This window comes from Pongo abelii, chromosome 1 (assembly GCF_028885655.2).
Source record: "Pongo abelii isolate AG06213 chromosome 1, NHGRI_mPonAbe1-v2.0_pri, whole genome shotgun sequence".
NCBI lineage: Eukaryota > Metazoa > Chordata > Mammalia > Primates > Hominidae > Pongo > Pongo abelii.
The window spans coordinates 176,300,047-176,321,797 of NC_071985.2; positions in this window are offsets into that span (position 1 = coordinate 176,300,047).

Here is a 21,751-nt window from a genome sequence, read left to right on the forward strand (position 1 = left end):
CTTCAACATGGACGTGGCCAATCTCACCGTGGTCATAGAAGACATAAAGTTTCTCTGTGCAGCTAACTGATTGGTCAACATGGATGGCTGAACATACAGTTTTGTAGGTTTGCTTAAGGTATCTCTCTGGGGGCTGTGTATATATGTGTATATGTGTGGGTGGGTGTGTGGGTATACTGGGAGATGATATCCTGCACCCTTACTGGAGAAGCCTGCAAAAATATTCAGCGCAGTACCTGGTACAAAGTCTGCAATTAGCAAATGAGCATCTCCTGCCCACTGCCTTCCCCATCCTCCCTTCTTCACCCTTTGTAAGATTACACATCTATTGTATCTGTTTTTCCTCCTGATGACCTCATCAGTCCCTGGTAGCAGCCAACAGATATTAACAGTGGGTTTTCGACTGGAAATGAAGTGGGGCTGGTTTAGTAATTGGTCTCAATCAGAGGCTTAACAACGAATGGGCTGATGCGTGCCTGCTGCTCCCTACTTCATACTGAAGCTTTGTATTTGCATTTCAGGGGGTGGATGAGAGGGAGTCACTGTCTGGCTCATTAAAGTAGATATTAAAGACCTTTTCTCAAAGAGGCATTCAGCATTTTGGCAGATCTGGCCAAATCTGGGTGGTCCTTCGAAAAATCTGTGTTGGAATTTGGCTGCAATAAAAACAGAGTTAATTTTGAACCTAAGCAAATTCTCCGGGCCTCATCCACTGGTCAGTTGTCTCCTTCTCTGTGGTGCCTTCACTCACAGCTTGGTGCAGCATAGCCCTCTCTGTTCCCACAATGCCAGGCCATACCACTCCCTTTAAAAGACCACTGACTTGATGGATTGTCCTTCATCCTGCTTGTGATTTCTGTGAACTTCTGGAAGGCAAGACTATGCCTGGCCCAAAGTCTTTGTGAACCAGATACGTGAGAGTCAGTGAGTAAACTAGCTCTCCATAGCCAGGCTGGCTTCATCTGCCCCTGGTGCAAGCAATAAGGGAGCACGCTGTGTGCAGAGATGTTAAAAACAATCCTAAAGCTCACTAGAAGTAACTTGGCTTCATGCGGTCACCACGAGCAGGCTATTCTAAACAATGTCCCTGGGTCACATCACCTTCTCCCACAGTTTCCAACCTTCCATTCCCTCCCAGCACTACACTGAGAAGCCTGTTACTTTCTGTTCTCCCAATACCCTGTGAGCTTGTTGAGAGCAAAGACCATGATTTAAATCATCTCTGTATTTCCACTGCTGACAGATAGTAGGGGCATGTTTTATGCAGTTACAGGAAGATTTCAGTTTTTAGGTCTAAACATAACTGGATTGAAATCCCAGCACAGCCATGAACCAGTCTTGCAACTTTGGGCAAGTTGTTTAACCACTATGCCTTTATCACCCCTCCTATATAGTGGGTCTGATGATTATTGGATTTATAAATATATATAAGTGTGTATATGCATACAAATATATACACACACACAGTACCTAATTGATGTTTACTGAATTGACCTGAATGAGCAAGCATTTCCAGGCAAAATCATAATGCATGCTGTTTTTCTTTGTAATCTTTTCACTTCTCACCTGATGTGGTTTGACTCCATGTCCCCACCCAAATCTCATTTTGAACTGTACTCCCATAATTCCCACATGTGGTGGGAGGTACGTGGTGGAAGATAATTTGAATCATAGAGGCGGTCTCCCCCATACTGTTCTCGTGGTAGTGAACAAGTCTCACGAGATCTGATGGTTTTATCAGGAGTTTTCACTTTGCATCTTCCTCATTTTCTCTTGCTGCCACCATGTAAGAAATGCCTTTCACCTCCCACCATGATTCAGAGGCCTCCCCAGCTATGTGGAAATGTAAGTCCAATTAAACCTCTTTTTCTTCCCAGTCTCAGGTATGTCTTTATTAGCAGAGTGAAAACAGACTAATGCCGTAAATTGGTACCAGCAGAGTGGGGCGTTGCTGAAAAGATACCCAAAAATGTGGAAATAACTTTGGAACTGGGTAACAGGAAGAGGCTGGAACAGTTTGGAGGGCTCAGAAGAAGACAGGAAAATGTGGGAAAGTTTGGAATTTCCTAGAGATTTGTTGAATGGCTTTGACAAAAAGCCTGATAGCGATGTGGACAATAAAGTCCAGGCTGAGGTGGTCTCAGATGGAGATGAGGAACTTGCTGAAAACTGGAGCAAAGGTGACTCTTGTCATGTTTTAGCAAAGAGACCTGCAGCATTGGCCCCTGCCCTAGGAATCTGTGGAACTTTGAACTTGAGAAAGATGATTTAGGGTATCTGGTGGAAGGAAGGTCTAAGCAGCAAAGCATTGAAGATGTGACTTGGGTGCAGTTAAAGGCATTCAGCTTTATAAGGGAAGCAGAGCATAAAAGTTCAGAAAATTTGCAGCCCGATGATGTGATAAAAAAGAAATACCCATTTTCTAGGGAGAAATTCAAGATGGCTGCAGAGATTTGCATAAGTAACGAGGACCTGAATGTTAATCCCTAAGACAAAGGGGAAAATGTCTCCAGGGCATGTCAGAGGTCTTCATGGCAGCCCCTCCCAACACAGGCCTGAAGGCCTAGGAGAAAATGGTTTTGTGGTCTGGGCCCAGGGTCTCCATGCTGTGTACATGTGGTGTACTCTTGGTGCCCTGCATCCCAGCCTCTCCAGCCATGGTTTAAAGGGGCCAATGTACAGCTCAGGCCATGACTTCAGAGGGTGTAAGCCCCAAACCTTGGCAGCTTCCACATGGTATTGAGACAGAGAGGGCACAGTAGTCAAGAATTGGGATTTGGGAACCTCCATCTAGATTTCAGAAGATGTATGGAAACACCTGGATGCCAGGCAGAAGTTTGCTGCAGGGGCAGGGTGCTCATGGAGAACCTTTGCTAGGGCAGTGCAGAAGGGAAATGTGGGGTCAGAGTCCCTACTGGAACACCACCTTGTGAAGCTGTGAGAAGAGGACCACCATCCTCCAGACCCTAGAATGGTAGATCCACTGACAGCTTGCACCACTTGCCTGGAAAAGCCACAGACACTCAACGCCAGCCTGTGAAAGCAGCTGTGGGGGGAGGCTGTACCCTGCAAAGTCGCAGGGGCAGAGCTGCCCAAGACCATGGGAACCCACTTCTTGCATCAGGATGACCTGGATGTGAGACCTGGAGTCAAAGGAGATAATTTTGGAGCTTTAAAATTTGACTACCTGCTGGATTTTGGACCTGCATGGGCCCTGTAACCACTTTGTTTTGGCCAATTTCTCCCATTTGGAATGGCTGTATTTACCCAATATCTGTACCCCCATTGTATCTAGGAAGTAACTAGCTTTTGATTTTACAGACTCATAGGTGGAAGAGACTTGACTTGTCTCAGATGAGACTTTGGACTGTGGACTTTTGGGCTTTTGGTTAATGCTAAAATGAGTTAAGACTTTGAGGGACTGGTGGGAAGGCATGATTGATTTTGAAATGTGAGAACATGAGATTTCAAGGGGCCAGGGGTGGAATGATATGGTTTGGCTCCATGTCCCCACTCAAATCGGATCTTGAATTGTACTCCCATAATTCCCACGTGTTGTGGGAAGGACCCAGTGGGAGATAATTTGAATCATAAGGGCAGTTCCCCCCATACTGTTCTTGTGGTAGTGAATAAATCTCACAAGATCTGATGGTTTTATCAGGGGTTTCTGATTTTGCATCTTCCTCATTTTCTCTTGCCACTGCCATGTAAGAAGTGCCTTTTGCCTCCTGCCATGATTCTGAAGTCTCCCCAGCCATGTGGAACTATAAGTCCAATTAAACCTCTTTTTCTTTCCAGTCTTGGGTATATTTATAAACTGCATGAAATGGACGAATACACCATCCTTTCTGTCATGATTCTCTGTTCCGGAAATACCAACCTATGGCTATTCGGTTTGGGTTTACTCTTAGCAGTGCCCAAGATGCCATCTGAAGAATCAGTAATGGTACAATCAGTAATGGCACAAGTAATGGCACTGAGAAACTGATGTAGACCACTGTGTGTGTGTGTGCCATTTTTTCTATGTATTTGAGGAATCTTTATATTGTCAGCCCATGAGTATTTACATTTTAAATGAGACCCTTAAAGAAACTATAGCCTTTAAGTCTCAGAGCAATAGTGACCCAATGGATTGATCAGTCAGAACCTGAGCTGTGGGAGTGCTAACAAGTTTTTCACTATTATGTTATAGTCAGTGATATAATGCACATGGCAATCAGTTATTGCATTCATTCCATCGAGGCTTAGGGTTAGACACTGTGGTGGGCATTGATCACTCAGAGATAAAGAGAACACAGCCCCTGCCCATCACCATGCCATGCCTAGGGGTGAGTGTGCCATGGAGAGCTGCAGAGGGCCAAACTGGGAGCAGCCACAAACAGCTGCTGATGTGAGACTTATGCTTTGAAGGAAGCAGGAGGAAGGGGATAGGAGCTTGGTTGATGCAGAAGTTGCTTTAAACAGAGAGAGGAAGAAAGAGCAAACATCCCAGACATTGAGAACAGAATAAGCAAATCCAGGAAGGCACCAAAGAGCATGGCCATCTTGGGGCTCTGCCAGCTATCTGGAGGGCTAGAACTAAGTATACCTTGAGAAGGATTGGCAGGACAGGCAAAGCCACATCCAGCAACTTTGGGTTTTGTGGTTTTGGTTTTTTGTTGTTGGTTTTTGCTAAGACTCAGATATGTATTTCATCTCTAAGAACATGGAGGTACAATTGAATGAATTGAGGCTGTGGAGCCTCCTGATCAGATTTGTACTTTGCACTCTGGGATCCTCTTGGAGGATGCAGTGAGGGGCAGGGATCGGGGAGTTAGGATCAGAAGCCAAGAAACCAGATTAGAGACCAACTCCCAGGACCTGGAACACCATGCAACTGCCACACAAGGGGAAGCCCTTGGGGGCTCCCCAGAGGGAACTCAGAATCTCCAGAGTCAGGCACCTGGATTCTTATGCTAACCTGTATCAAGACCACATTGCATGAACTTGGGACAGTCATTTGACTTCTCCGGACTTCAGGGTCCACACCCAAGGGTTAGCTTATCTCCTCTGCCTCCTCTAGTATGCAACCTTAGGCTTATATAATCCTTATCTCAGAAATCCCTCTTAGAACTGCAGGACCAGGAAACAAATACACACACCCACACACATACACACACCCACACACACACACGCACACACACACACCATTCAAGTCTGTTTTCATACTTTTATTCAAGATTCGTCTTCCCATGAGACACTCTGGGCTGTCAGGCTGTAATTAGACTTTCTCCCAGGCTGTGTGGAGTGACAGACAGAGCCAGATTAGCCCCCTGTAAACAAATTTGGTCAGTTCTCTTCTCACCAGCCTCGTTTTGGTTGAGCAGATTTCAGCAGCTCCTGGGTGAATGTTAATGCCCCCCACCTACATAGTTGCAAGAAAAACAATAACTGTGCATTTGTGCCTCCATTTCTTGAGAACGCTCTGGGTTTCACTTTTCAAAGGTCTTTGTGATGTAGCACTAGGCAGTGGGGGGTGGCGTGGCAGGGAAACAGTGCAAAGAGACTAGAAAGACCTTAAGGCAGGAGGTAGGGCACCTGGGTTTCAAGGCAAGCTCAGCCACTAATTGTCTTTGTAACCTTGCAAAAGTCACTTTAGCTCTCTGAGCCTTGGGTATCTCGACTATAAAATGAGGCTAAGCACACCTGCCTTGCGGGCCTGCTGGAAAGAGTAATTGAGATAATGTACATGAAAGTCTTTGGTAATGCTTCGTCGACGAGGGGCCCTGCATCCAGGATCACAGGCTCAGCTGTCCACTGCATAGGATCAGGGAGTCAGGGCAGGTAGAGAGTATTAGGAGAGCTTGGTGCAAAATTCTTGTCAGCATCAGCATCCTAGAAAACAGGAGAGGTCCAGACAAGATGCCCATGAACTGCCCTCTGATGAAAACTGCCCTGAAATTGAATGTAATTATTCAATCCATGAAAGAAGAGAGAAAAGAATGAACATTTATTGAGCACTTGTGCTTTTCCTGCCTTCCTCACAATAGCTTTAAGTGGGAATTCTTATACCCAATCCAAAAAGGAGGAAACTGAGGCCAAAAGGAGGCAGGAGGGAGAGAGGATTTGAGGCCAAGTTAACCTGACCTCAAAGTCTGACTAGGCCCCTGTCTTTGACATAACAAGCAGATTAATGCCAGATTTAGATGAGCAACAGACACATAATAGGTTATTAAGAAAACAAATGATGTATTTGAGGGGGCCACAACTCATTTTTTCAGAGCGGCATCAGGCAGGAGGGATTTGTGTCATAAATTATATGCATCACAAAGGCAGGGGCTGTTTACTCACAGCGTTACCCCAGCACCAAGCGCACTGCCTGGCACAGAGCAGGCATGCAATCAATATGTGTTGAATGAATGAATAAATGAGCCCTGTGAGGCTCATAATCATCCCCTTAGCTTTTTCTGGCTGATCACAAATAGTAAGAAAGGAAAAGAAAGTCATTCACATAAATTGTCCAAGGAATTTGCACATATTTGTTGTACCAATTATTTAAATTTCTACTGTGGTATAACAAACCACCTAAAAACTCAGTGGCTGGAAACAACATTGGCTTATTATTTCTCAGGATTCTGTGGAAGGTTGTTCAGCTGAGAGCTAAACTGGGGCTGGGACATGAAAGACAGCCTTTCATTGCATAGGATTTCTCTGCACGTGGCCTCTCATCATTCAGGAGTCTAGCTTAAGCTTCTTTACAGCATAGCAGGTGACTCCCAAAAGATAATTATTGTGCTTATATTACACTTGCCAATGTCCCACTGGTGAAAGCAAATTGCAAGTCAACCCTAGGATCAATGTGGGAGGGGACCATCCAAGGGTGTGAATATCAGAAAGTGTGGTTCATGGAGGCCAACTGGCCACTGCAGTCTTCATGAGCAACACATAATAATGAATTCATATTTAGGAAGCTCTTAAGAAAGTGCCTGCACTTAATTGGTACTACCTAAGTGTTAAAAATAGCTAATTATTATTAACAGCTAATTATAACACATTGTTATTACAGTTATAATTAACTTCCTTACTGCCACTGCTTTTATTTTCTTGAATATGAAATAAGGACCCCCAGGCTTGGGAAGCTCTCGCGTAGCCCTCAAACTCTGAGCATATTATCACTCTGTGTTACTGAAACTATAATTGTGTTTCAGTAGATGAGCTGGCAACGAACATAAAGCAGGATCCTGCTTCCTACTCTTCCCTCCTCATTTCCTTTTACTTAGTTACCCTAACCACCTGGGCATGCATTTTGCTTGTTCTCAGAAGTGACACTTCGTTTAGCAACCTAAACGAAGATTGCTTGTTTCCATAAAAATCAATTCACTCAACAAGCATTTTTCTGAGCCCACCATGGTCATCGCTTTCACTTTTCCAGAGATTCATTTGAAGATAGACACGAGACTCCGTCCTGGTGGATAAGATACAGAGGAAAATCTGTTGGGTAACTTCTAAGGAAAACTACCACCCTATAAGTTTGGGAACTTATAGAAACTGGTGCCTACTTCTCTTCTGGTTTCTGAAGGCATGGAAACAAAGAGATGTGCAGGGAGAATCCTCATTTCCCTTCATGTTCTTGAATATAGTCATGTGAGGTCACGATACTTAGAGGTGCCCTTTTACGTCTCTGTTATCAACATAAAAAGAACATGCCTCAGGTATCCCTCTATCCCGGAGGAAAAGAGGCACATGGAACAGAAGGGCCCAGCAAACCTGCATACCTTCAGCTTGAATTAGAGTTGCTCAGTAAAATCCAGACTCAATCAGCTGACCTCCACCTGCCATAGCCTGAAGCCAGGCTGCTCAGCCAGCCACAGATCTGAGAAAGAGTGTGGTCTAAACTGCTAGGTGTTGGATTAAGTGTTAGACAGCCTTATTGTATCAATAGCTCACCCATGAAGCATTATATTCCCCAGTCTGCTGTCCACTGAGCTGCAGAATGTGAGGTCTCAGCCCAGGACCACCTTGACATGGAGGGGAAGAGTGTAAGAAAGTTCTTAAAAGAGGTCTCTTGGAGTTTGGGAACTTATAGAGAGACATAGAAACTGGTGCCTACTTCTCTTCTGGTTTCTGAAGGCAGGAGACTTGATGGAGTAGCCCACACAAGGAGGGTTAGGTGGGGACCACGGAGTATCATGGTTAGGACAAGGAGGCTAAAATACTAGAGTGATTTTATCCGTGTTGCTGAAAGTGACCAAAAACTATGGATTTACCAATAAAATACAGGAAAGTGGATTTAGACAGAGCTTAGCTGAAGGCAGTGACTGGAAAATAAATAAAACTGTATCTGGTTTGTGGCCCCAGTTTGAACTGTTCAGTAAGCCTGTTCCACTTAGTATTTCTCTCTGTCTAAAAAATTGAGCAACATCTTCAAAATGGAGATTTTATTGTGCACTTTTTCATGTGAAACATCAACAAAATTGTGGGTGCTGGTCTCAGTATGGCTCCTTTTCTGTTAATATTTTTTATTTCCTTGTTTTGTGCAAGTAAATTGTTTATACACCAGTCTCTTGCAGAAGAAATCTTTCACATAGCATTTGTATACATAATTCAAACCTACTCATCTCCAAGCTTATAGAAACTTCGAAAGATTGTTAGTTGAGTGTGATTAACACTGTTGTTGGTAAAATTAAAATTATTAATGGCAGCAGCCACTATTTCCTGAGCACTTTCTACATGTCTAGTTCTGGGGAAATGCTCTGAATGCAATCTATCCAATCCTTATACCAGCCCATGAGGCAAATACTATTATCCCATGCTCTCCCAATAATAATAAAGTAGCATCTGCTTGGCACTGCCTCTGCATCAGGCAATGAAGCGAGCTCTGAGCTCTTCACATGCATTGCCTCGGTGCTTTCTACAACTGCATCAGCTGGGATGATTATTTTCCTACGTATCAGGTGAGAAAGCTGAGGATCCTGTGGGTGAGAGGACTTTCCCACACCACATAGTCAAGAAGAGACAGTATCTGGATTTGATCCCTGATCTGCCTACTTTTTTTTTTTGACAGAGTCTCGCTCTGTCACCAGGCTGAAGTGCAGTGGCACAATCTCGGTTCACTGCAACCTCTGCCTCCCGGGTTGCAGCGATTCTCCTGCCTCAGCCTCCCAAGTAGCTGGGACTATAGGCACGCGCCCCCACACCCAGCTAATTTTTATGTTTTTAGTAGAGATGGGGTTTCACCATGTTGGCCAGGATGGTCTTGATCTCTTGACCTTATGATCCACCTGCCTCAGCCTCCCAAAGTTCTGGGATTACAGGCGTGAGCCACCGCACCTGGCCTGGTTTGCCTACTTCTAAGCCGGTATTACTTCTACTTCATCTTTGACTCTTAGAAACAGAAACCACATGGCCACCCACCCACTCACTGCTGCTCTGTCCTTTTGGCTACAAGGTAGATTCATCTAATTATCCCCTCCAGAAATTTTCTCTAGCACCAAAGGCTGGATTGATACATTTTGGTGTAATCCCATGTGGGTGAAATCTGGTGGCTTCAGAGCAAAGGCAACCACAAAAGGAAAGGGAAAGTCTCATGACTTTTGGTTTATGTGCAGCTATCAGCTCCCTTTCCCAGCTTTTGCCTCAGAGACCAAGCCGTCACTGGCCCCAGGGCAGAGGGTACCCCTCACTGCCGATGCTGGGGCCTCAACTGGGGAAGCAGCCAATGGACGTTAACAAAAGAAACAAACACACATTATTCTTTCATAAAACTTGTAGAGTTTACAAATCTCTTTCATTTACTTTGAGTCTTGCATTCATGCTGTGAAATAAATATCATTATGCCCAATTTATTCTCATATTGATGACCTAGTATAGGCCATGCATTTTGCCAGGCAATTTCAAGTACAACATATTATTTAAATCCCACGAAGACCTGTGAAGCGCAGATTATTATTCCCATTTTAAGGAAAAGGGAATTCAGGTTCTGAGTCGCAGAAAGAACCACTTTCTTTCTGCCACCCACAAAATCAGTGGCAGAGTCTACATTGGAAGCCAGAACATCTAGTGGCAAAGCCTGTGCTCAGTCCACGGCACGAGGCTGCTACAAGACACCCCCCAGCCCACCAGACTGACTCAGCAGCTCAGCTTCTACTGAACACCGCTGCTCTGATGGTTTGAGTTTGTCCCACCATTGTAAGTGGAAGCAGAGGACTTGTCTCTTTAGTGCACAGGACTTCTGATCAAAAGGAGCTTTATCTGAGGAACTGCTCCCCAGGAGCCTCATTGGCATCTCAACCTGACTAAATGACAGGATTCTGGACCTTGAGCCTGAATCTAACATAATTGGATGAGGCTTTTTGGGGGGTATTGGGAAGCAGTGGGTGTAGTTGGCATGTAGAATAAATGTAATCAATTTGAGGCCAGAGGGCAAAGTGTGGCATGGTAGTTTTAAAACTTGATCCCAAAACTAATTGATATTCTTCCCATTAATGTCCCCTGCCCCTGAATCTGGGTTCTGGGACTTCTTGGCCAATAAAATGTGGCAGAAGTAGTGCTGTGCCAGTTTCCAGGTCCAGGCTTTAATAAATGCACAGCTTCTACTTTCCATCTCTTGTGACACTTGCTCTTCTAACCCAGCAACCACACTGTGAGGAAGCACAAGTTTCTCTGTGAACAGACCAGTGTGGAAAGTGATATGGACAGGAGGCAGAGAAATACTGGATAGAAGAGGGTGGGTCTCTGGCGAGGGTTCCACCCTCAAGCCTGGACCCGTGGCCCTAAATGAGAAACATGCTCATTTTCCTGCCTGAATGTTGCCTTTTCCAAAACCATCCTGCCCCCCCACCTCCAGCCTCCCACCCTGTATCCATAAAAATCCCAAGCTCCACTGGCAGAAGAGCAGAATGGAGTGGCAGAGAAGGAGAGTAGAGAAGAAGCAGCCAGATGTAGAAGAAAAGCAGCTTGATTTCAGAGAGACAGCTTGACAGGGGGACTTCAGAAAAGAGTTCAGCCGGGGACAGCTGAACTCCAGGAGAAGATTATATTCCCACTCTGTCTCCCTTCCAGCTCCCTTTCCCACTGAGAACCACTTCCACCACTCAATAAAATCCTCCGCATTCACCACCCTTCAATTCGTTCGTGTGACCTCATTCTTCCTGAACGCCAGACAAGAACTCAGGTACCAAGAGGGCAGGGTATAAAAGGCTGGCACCTTGACTCTCCACTGAGCTGGTAAACACTTAGCCATCATGGACAGCAAATGTTAAAAGAGCACTGATTGTAACACACACCCTCTGGGGCTCCAGGGATTGCAGACACCCTTTCCCAGATAGCAGAGCTAAAAGAACATTGTAATGTGCTTGAACTCTGCTGCAGGGCTGCACAGAGCCTGCTCCCACCAGAGAGGAGCAACTGGCCTGTTCTAGCATTCATTTGCATGGGCTCCTGCACGCAATCACCTGTGTGCTCCCCCTCCCGTGAGGGGTTCAGAGCTCCGGGCTGAGTAAATGAGTCACCCCTTCACAAGTCCTACAAAGGGGTCAAGGGAAGTATCCTGTCTCAAAAGGAAATGACAAGCAGCTTTGCTAGCCATGCAAATGAGCCATCTTGAAAGAGGGTTCCCAAATCAGCCACCCCAGCCAATGTTGCATAGAGAAGGAAGAAGATGTCCTCACTGAGCCTTAACCTTAACTGAGCAAAATGAGGGATTGTTTTATTTTAAGCCATTATGTTTTGAAATGGTTATACAGCGATAGATAACCACAAGAAAGGAAAACCTAACATTTGCGGAGCCTATACCATACAGCAAGGCCATTGTATTGACAACCACTCTGAGTTCCTTTAGCAGTCCATGTAAACAGATGAAGAAACTGAGGCTCAGAAAGGATAAGTGACTTTCTTGAAATCCCATACCTGGTAAGTGGATCAGCATGGATCTGAATTCTGCCTGATTGAGGACTCCAATCTCCAGCTTTATCCACTAAACCACAGGGTAATCATACAGACACAACTTCTCCCCAACTTCCAGCTACCTATTAACCTGTTTTTAGGGAGATCACACAGAGCCTCCAAGTGCAAAGTAAGCATACTGGCTCATTTGGTTCTTAGATTGCATGATATGTATTTGGAAATAAACATGTTCAGGTGCGAATTCCAGCCACAACTCCAGGGAGTGTCCCCTTGGGGTAGGGCAGTACGGAGTCAGCTGAGCAACTTTCTGGCCGCATCACCTTGGGCTCATTATTTAATTTCTCTCAGCCTCAGTTTCCTCATCTGTAAGATAAGGACAAAAATAGCTACTTCATAGAGCTTTTGTAAGAATCTAATGAGAAAATGTTATGTAAATGACTTAACATAGCACCTAATCTATCATAATAAATATTCAGCAATTGAGTGTCCATTTTATTGTGGATTTAGACTTAGAAAAGTTTTCTTGGTTCATCCCCCAGCCCCAATAAAGAGAGCCTTACAAGGTCCCAACGGAGCAGATAAATCCCATCCCTGACCATAATTTATTTTTACTTGTCCCAAAAAATTTAGCCCTTTTTTTTTTTTTGCCACTGCTCCTCCAACCCCTCCGGACAAGGACAAGAATGAATCTCAAACACAGCCAGTAAGCTTTGCTCACAAATTCCTCCTTCACGACTGACTGAGCCCTGACACTGGAAAGAAACATTCCGTTGAATCATGTAAATCCCCACTCATCTCCAAATTGGGTGCTGGAGTGCCTCAGGGAAGTGATTTTACAACCTCACTGACTTCAGCCAAGGTAGACTCCAGTTGCTCTTGCAAGCTAATTCAGCCTGCGCCTGGCAGCAAGACGGAGCAGATCTCCTTCCCTTCTGACTGTAGAAATGGCCCCTTTGGCTGAAGGGGAACAGTGTTTCCCCCAGGAGGCAGAAAAAAAAAAGTTCTAAGCCACTGGCCTCCTGCAGCCCTCCCCAGAGGGTATAGATAGATATAGAGTTCAGTGATTCAGAGCTCACACCCTGCTGGAACTAAGGATCTCAGATATTGGTGGAGAGGTCAAGTTTGCCTGTGCTTTCCCTCACCATCTCCAAGATTTGAGGGGCAGGGTTATGCTATAACAGACTGAGCCATCCTTGTGTCTCCATGCAAGAAAATGCTTTCTAGCCTGCTATGCCTCTTGGGAGACCTGTTATCTTTTCTTGTACCACTGCCTTTCTAAAAAATTTGACTCCAAATCTGGATCTTGCAATAGATTATTCAACCCACAACCAACTGAGCTGCATGAAGTACGTAGCCCCAGCCTCTGCTTAAAACCACTGCCCTGTCTACCCACAAATGCTATGGCTGCCTCATCATAAGTGGCACAATTCCTCATTTTGGTTTGAAAGGTTCCTTTATACTCAAGTCATTGGGAAACCAAGTCCTATTGCAAATATTAGAAAACAGGTCAGCAGCTCCACCAAGAATCATAATCATAAAAATTACTATCAGTTTTTGAAAGCTTAGTCTCCAAGTGCTTCATAACCACTCTATCATGTATTTCTTGCTTCAGCTCCTCAAAGTAGATATTACTGTCTGCATTTTATATATGCAGACACAGGTTCAAGAATCAAGTAATTTGTCCAAGGTCACACAGCTGATACATGGCAGAGTTAGAACTCCAGCTCTGCCAGCACTCACCAATGCTAAACTCCCTGGGGAAAGTTCTCCTCTGATGGCTGTCCACACTACAGAAGGACACACTCTCCAGACTGGCTATGTGACATTGCTTGCCTTTCCTGGCCGCACTCAGCTGGAGGCCTTCAGAGACATCATCCACAGCTCATCTTTTTCATGTCCTGAGTTCATTGCAAGCTAGAGTTCTCTGTCCTCACCGGCAGAGAGTGGTTAGCATTTGTCTTGTAGCCCCTAGCTCACGCTGGTGTGCTCAGGAACCAATGACCTCACCAAAATCAAATATCTACTGTGTTTGCCCAGGCCATATTCCCCCTGTTGTCTGGGTTCTGCTTTCAGGGCTGGAGCAGATCAGTAGAATTTTTTTTTTACAGAGGACTGAGCCATGATGGAGATTCCTAGGGAAGTCCAGGAGACCAGAATCAGCAGATGTTCACATATCATCCATAGTCTCTTCATGAAGAGTGAAAAATGACTGACAGGGTTTTCCTTGTCAACTGGTGGAGCCCAGATGATGCAGTCTATATGGGTTGATCTTCCTTTTCCGAAGGAAAGTGCCCTGCACACACCACAATCCTGAGCTGCCATGTTTAGCATGTGACCCTACCTACCCTGGCAGCCCCCAGAATACACTAGGCTGGACACCTGACCAAAGGCCAGTTATGATGTGACCGAATATGGAAAGTTCTGCCCAAAGAGAAATATGGCCAATCATATTTTCACTCAGGAAAACCTGAATTGAAAGATATAAGGAGAATCCGTAGCAGAAAGTGAGGCTGGTTGAATGCCCAGAGAGAGGCTATGCGGTAGAATAGAGGCCCTGAATAAACTGATGTTATGTGCAAACAAAATTACGTCAGTGTGGAAACCTGAGTAACCAGAACTCTGAGAAAGACCAAGGACATTTGAGGGAGCAAATTGTTGGCAGAAAGAGAAGCAGAGTGAAACCAACAGTTTGAAAAAGCTCAGCGGTGCTAATGGTGGACCACTGGGTCGCAGAGGCAGCAAGCCCTGCGTCTGAGATTTCTGCAGGTGTCATGGACCAGGTGCCTTGACTGGAAGGTCTGGCCACACTGTGGCACCTGTTCTCAGATGCCTGGGACATGCCATTTTCCTTCATGGCCAAGGGCATCTTTATGGCAACACCTTCACCTAGTCCTCCCCTTTCTGGTGCTGTTCTGTATAAAAGTCTTTTCATTACAACTAAGAGAATGCTGCTAATACTATAGTCCCATACAGTTGTATTTGTGTGAGGTACTTGGTTTATCAGTATTTTGTAGACTCTGCACTCAGTAGAGGCTGTACATTATCTGCGGGCATCTACAAAGCAAGGGGCTACATTTGTGGCCGCCAATAAGCAAATGGGGGAGTTATGGTGCTGTGCAGTTTTGTTAGTTTTGTCTTTGGTTCCAATTTATGCCTTTGTCCCCATGTTTTTAAATTTTACTTTAACTTTTGGGATTTTACATTTTATATATTGTTCTTAGCTCCTTTCTAAAACAAGACAATATGTAAATAAATATTTACAAAGAGGCGATATATATAAATCAGGGCCCTTGTGGAAAACAGAATTCACCCCAGGTGGTTGAAAAGCAGAGATTTCAATGACAAGACATCTCAGGGAGTTTTGAATAGGGTTGAGGGAATTGACAAAGAAGAGTGGAGCACCCAGCACGGAGCAAGAGCAGGAAGCCATTACCACACAGATGGTAGAAGGAACAAGGTGACAGGGGAGAGATGATCACTAGAGCCCCATGGGGATGGGGGCCATGAGGAGGGTTGGTGGGAGCTGCAGTTGCTGGAAGGGTACCAGGTGTGGCAGAGTTTCACGCCCAAGTAGGAAAAGGGGAAGGGAAGAAATACCTCAACTTCCTTCTTATCTCACTTTGGGACCTCCTGCTGGAGCTTCCTAACCTGAACAGGCAGCAAAGAAGTCCAGGTGGTGCAGTCTCCCAGGGCACAGACAATGGCTGAGACAGGTGGAGGACAGGTGTGGAGGGGTATTAAGGATAAACAGCAGATATGAGCATGAGGTCTTAGGCTAATGCTCACAAACAGGGATCAGGCCTGGAGGAATGGGTGGGTAGAAATGAGTGTTTCAAGACCAGTTCTGTGAATGGGGAGCAGGTGCTGGGCTCACTGTGCCGCCTGATGGCAAACCTTGTGACACATGGGCTTTTTCTCTAGGGGCGTCAGCTTTTTCTTGTTTCTAGAGCACTGAGCTGACCCCCACAGTCCTGGTAATCTTCAGAATGCCTGCAACTCAGCTTCTCCCAAGCTCTGCATGTTGCACCTCCAAGTTCTCTAGACGCTAGCTATCTTAGTCCATTCGGGCTATGACAACTCCAGAATACTCATAGACTTGGTGGCTTAAACAACAAGCATTTTATTTCTCACACTGCTAGAGGCTGGGAAGTCCAAGATCAAGGCCCCCGCAGATTCAGTGTCTAGTAAAAACCCACTTCCTTGTTCACAGACACTAGCTTCTCATTGTAACCTCACATGGCAGAAGCAGTGAGGTAGCTCTCCATGGCCCCCTTTTTTTTATCTATTATACTTTAAGTTCTAGGGTACAAGGGCACAACGTGCTGGTTTGTTACATATGTATCCATGTGTCAGTTGGTGTGCTGCACCCATCAACTTGTCATTTACATTAGGTATATCTCCTAATGCTATCCCTTCCCCCTTCCCCCACCCTACGACATGGCCCAGTGTGTGGTGTTCCCCTTCCTGTGTCCAAGTGTTCTCATTGTTCAATTCCCACCTATGAGTGAGAACATGTGGTGTTTGGTTTTTTGTCCCTGCAATAGTTTGCTGAGAATGATGGTTTCTAGCTTCATCCATGTCCCTACAAAGGACATGAACTCATCATTTTTTATGGTTGCATAGTATTCCATGGTGTATATGTGCCACATTTTCTTAATCCAGTCCATCATTGATGGACATTTGGATTGGTTCCAAGTCTTTGCTATTGTGAATAGTGCCATGGCCCCTTTTATAATAGGACTAATCCCATTTGTAAGGGCTCCACTCTCATAACCTTAGCACCACCCAAAGGCCCCGCCTCCAAATATCATCACATCGGGGGTTAGGATTCAACTTATGAATTTGGGGGGCACACATTCAGTCGTTTGCCCCAGCAGAGGCTCTGAGCTTTATCAGCTCCTATTGTTCTGCTTGTCACACAGTCAGGAAAAGGTCTCCAAGTAGTCACAGCAGCTGATGGGAGCCTTGGTTTACATGTTCACATTCCCACTGCCTGCTGCTTTGTTCCCTGTGCTTGAGAAAAAGGCCTTCTCGGCTCAGTGAAGGGCCTCAGTTCTCCGGAGAACACATACCCCTGGAAACATGCTTTCTCTTTAGAGCTAAGGGATTCGGTAAGCCTGCCTCCACACCCGAGCAGGTCCACCCTCACCCACTCCTCATCCCTACAATGGCTTCAAAGCAAAACCTCATTCATCCAGGCCCACAGACTCAGAATATGTGACAACGTAGAATCCAGCAACTCAGTTCAAATGTATTTGTTGCCATCTGTAGGGAAACAAGAGACCTTATCAAAGTAGAAAGCTAATATTTATTCAGCTAGGTACTCATGTATACTGTCTCATTCCAGGTTTATGTTCATTCTGGGAGATAGGTATTGTATTATAGAAACTGAAGATGGAGGAGGTTCAATTATTTGCCCAAAGTCTCAGTTTTACTGACTCACAGAGGCAAGGTTCAGGCTCTGTTTTTCTGGAGTCAAGGAACCATGCTTGTCCCATCACACGACACTGCTGCTTGGCAAGAGAGTGATGCTCATACAATTGATTGGAAAGAACAGGAGGGCTCTTTCAAAACAACAGTTTTGTTTATTAAAAGAGGATCTCTTCTGGCCTTAAGTAGTGGTTCATGCCTGTAATCCCAGCACTTTGGGAGGTTGAGGCAGGAGGACACATTTGCTTGAGCCCAGGAGTTTGAGGCCAGCCTGGGCAACATAGCGAAACACACACACACACACACACACACACATACACACATGCTCTCTCTCTCTCTCTGTCTCTGTGTGTGTGTGTATACATTTGTCTGTGTGTATGTATATATATACATACATATATGAGAATATCTTCTGAGCTTCATTATTATATTGTATGCCTACAGAGTTAGAAATAATAAAACTATATTTCCTAAAACAATTTGCTATTGCTCCCTATTCAGTTGTTTGGACAACAGTACTCTGACTCACTTCCCTTGTGCTGTGGAAAGAATGAGAGTTATACACAGTGTTACTGCACACACATACCTTCCAGTCGCCTTCCCCAGCCCATCAAATTCCACAGCCTTCAGGGCAAATATCTCATGCCCACTAGGGCCAGAATTCAAATCCTCTGATTTGGGTTTTAAAGAAAAAGATTTACACAGGGTAACAATCTTTTTTTTTTTTTGGTTGTGGTTGTGTCCAATTTCCCATTGTCTGAATCATAGCCATGGAATAAATTGAATCTTTTTCTAACATAGAATATATTACTCTTGAAATAGTAGGAAATGTTGATAATTGCCTTTTATTGGACTTACAAATAATTTATAAGTTGGTCCGGTTTAAAAAAAAAAAAGTATCATAGTCTTTTATTTCTTTGGTTTCTTCCTCCAGGCTAGAAGCAACCTCTAAAAATAGCTACCTGTGCAGGGATGGGCCTAGCGCTCCCCCTGGTGGTCATAGTGCAGGATTGCGGCTTCCGTAAATGGACCTGAAGCGGCAGACCCTGCATTTGAATTAATTCTTTCTCTCCTAAGTACACAGAGAAATTTGATTTATTCTTCCCAGTCATGCCTGCATTACAGAGCACTTCTGCTTATAAAGTCCATCTGCTTCGAGGGTAAGTAAATGATCAATTCCTCATATACATTATTATGTGGTGAACATTTTTCTCAAGTAACAACAGCCTCTGTGGTTCTATCAAATGTCAGGGGGGCTGGGGGTTTCTTCTTCCCTTAAGAAGATACTGAGGGAAGAAATATCAGCTGACCTTTGCATAAGCAGTGTAACTACGTATGGAGGGGATTAGCTAAATACGACTGTGTATGGGGGGTGGAGGCGGAGGAGAAAAAGAAGGAGGAGCAAGAGAAACAGACGCGGAAGGAGTCCGTAGAATGAGACGGTTAGCTTAGAATCCCGGCCCCAAGGAGGGATTGCACCAGGGTGCACCAGGCTGCACCAGGAGGGATCCTGGGATGGCCCTCCACAGGGGTGACAGGGAGACGTTCGCCCTCTTCCTCTAGGCACGAGGAAGACTGTTTCCCAGCCTCCCTTGCAGTTGGCCACGCGACTAGATTCTGGACAGTAGGATGTGGGCAAAAGTGATGCCACACTTCCAGGCCTTACCTCTGAAGCTTCCCTGAAGATTTTTCACACACTCTGTCTCTAAATCCACACCAATGGAAACAAAATATTCCAAAACGTCAGGATCACACAAGGGAGGTGAACCAAATCCATGAACCATCACCTAAAGGACACCCACCCAGGAAAGCCACCTAATTCTCAGTAGATTGTGATGTGAGCAGGAAATACTCATATATATGGTAAAGTGCTGAGATATGATGACTGTTTGTTAGAGCAGCCAGGTTCAACTACCCTGACTATTAAAGGAAGTCACTGAATCCCCTTGGGCCACCATTTCCTCATCTAAAGATAGGGTAAATATATAAAGAATCAACAAAACAGTGTATGTGAAAACATTCGGCATCTATCAGGACTGAATAAATGCTGGTTTAAAAGCTATTGTGAGGCCGGGCGCGGTGGCTCACGCCTGTAATCCCAGCACTTTGGGAGGCCGAGGCGGGCGGATCACGAGGTCAGGATATCGAGACCATCTTGGCTAACACGGTGAAATCCTGTCTCTACTAAAAATAGAAAAAATTAGCCGGGCGTGGTGGCGGGCGCCTGTAGTCCCAACTACTCGGGAGGCTGAGGCAGGAAAATGGCATGAACCTGGGAGGCGGAGCTTGCACTGAGCGGAGATCGCACCGCTGCACTCCAGCCTGGGCGACAGAGCAAGTCTCCGTCTCAAAGAAAAAAAAAAAAAAAGCTATTGTGCTTCACACAAGCAATATTTTCATACTGGAAGAGTATTTTTGTGGTTATCACCCAGGTTTTTATTTGTAAGAAAAAGAAGATCCAACTCCAATGGGCGAACTGAAAGGGGATTTTATTGGCTTCCACAGCTGGAAACTTCAAGCCTAGATTAAGCCTTAGACCTGGTTTAATCCATCCAGCAACTCAAGGACCACTCTTTATTCTGCTTGGTAAAGCTTCATTCTTAACCTGACTCCCCTGATGGTCAAAGATGGCTGTCAGCAGCTCCTGCTGCTACATGTTCCTAGTGAGCTTTAAGGGCAAGAGGAAACCCCATCCCAATATTTCGAGAAAAAAATCCCCTGATTGGACTGGCTTAGATCATATGCTTACAACTGAACCCATCCCTTTGTTGAGATGGAGAATATGTGCTGATGAACTGCCAACCAGTTCCCACATCTGGGGCTGGTGGGATCTGTTTGGTGGAGGCAGGGGGTGAGGGACGGAGGGGGAGGAACCAGCTTTTCGTTAACTCACAGAGGGATTTAAATGGGAGTGGGGAAGTATGAAAGCACACTTTTTTTTTTAATAATGTTTTAAAGCCGAGGGAAAGGGGAGCAGGGATAAGTGTATTCTAGCGAGTCTACCAAAAATGGGTGCCACAATTGCTATGTTTTTTTCCCTTGAGGTAAGAAAGAAGTTGTAGGAGTAGATGGTGAATATTATTTTGTAATCACTCAAAATGGTCATTTAACCTTTCAGAAATCTGTAAGTTAACTGGACACTGTGGGTTTCAACTTCCTAACCTCTGACAATGAGTTTCCTAAAATATCCTCAGATATTGACTTCTTGAAATATGCTCAGATTTTGACTTCCTGTCTCTCTTGACAGTGCAGTGTTTTTTTTTTTTAAAGTCTTGTAAGAATAATTTACTTCCTTGCTCTTCTGCTTTTCCTCCCTCTTTATTTCTTTGTACTGTCCTTTGATTTTGTGCAAGTGTTTTAGAAAGCATAAGGTGCTGTAAAAATGGGAGGGATTGTTCTTCTCCTCTGCTCTTCATGCCTAAGGTAAATCATATGATACTTAATCATAAAATCATGAGACCGGTTTTTAAACAGACTACTTAGATATTCGAATGAGTACTGCTCTTCTGAGCAGTCACCTGGAGAGGTGAACTTCATATTCCAATGAATATTTGAGCCACAGCTCAATTCGTATTAATTATGCCTCAATTTTAACAAAAAGCATAATGGCTTGATCAACTGAATTATGCATCTGATTTAATTCCCAAGCCCCTGTAATGTTTCAAAAAAATGAAAAAGAAGAAAAGAAAACCACAACTGAATCCATGTTTGCAAATCCAAAGCAAAGATTTGTCTTCTTAAATAACATGTCTTAGGATCCGAAGGCAACTGTCCACGGAGAATTATAAAAATATTTTGGATCCCGGCATTAGAATAAACGTTGAAGAGCAAACACTCAGGAGGGTGCATGAGTTTTCCATTTGCTTAATAGAAGAGGAGGAGGAACAGCGGGGAGGAGAAGGAGACACAGGAAGGTGGCAGGGTGTCACACTCTTCCCCTACATCCAAGATGATCTGGACCACCCTCTTTCAGCCACCCTGCAGCAGAGTTCTCCCAGCCTACAGGCTAAATCTGAAGTCCTCAGCACACAATTCAAAGCCCGCATTGCAGCTACACATCCTCGTCTTTCCCTCCTGGGATGGCTTTCCTGACACACCCTGCACTTCTGCCAGAGCTAGAGTTTTGTCTGCTCCCTGAGGATGCCAGACGCATTCCAGAAGCTGTGCCCCGATCATACTGTTGCCTCTTCTGAAACAGCCTCTCCCTGCTTTCATGTCAAACTTTCATGCCTCATCAAGACCCAGCTCATGTTATCTCCTCCAAAAAGCTTTCTGAACCCTTTCCCTCCACAAAAAAGTATGCCATTGCTCTTTCTATTTTGATCTAGTGGCTTAAGAAAAGTCAATTATGGTACTTACTGTTTTCTCTTGTATTATTTGTATCCTTTATGCCTGCCATGAAAGAGGTTGCCCACAGATGGATTCTTCAGCCCTGCCC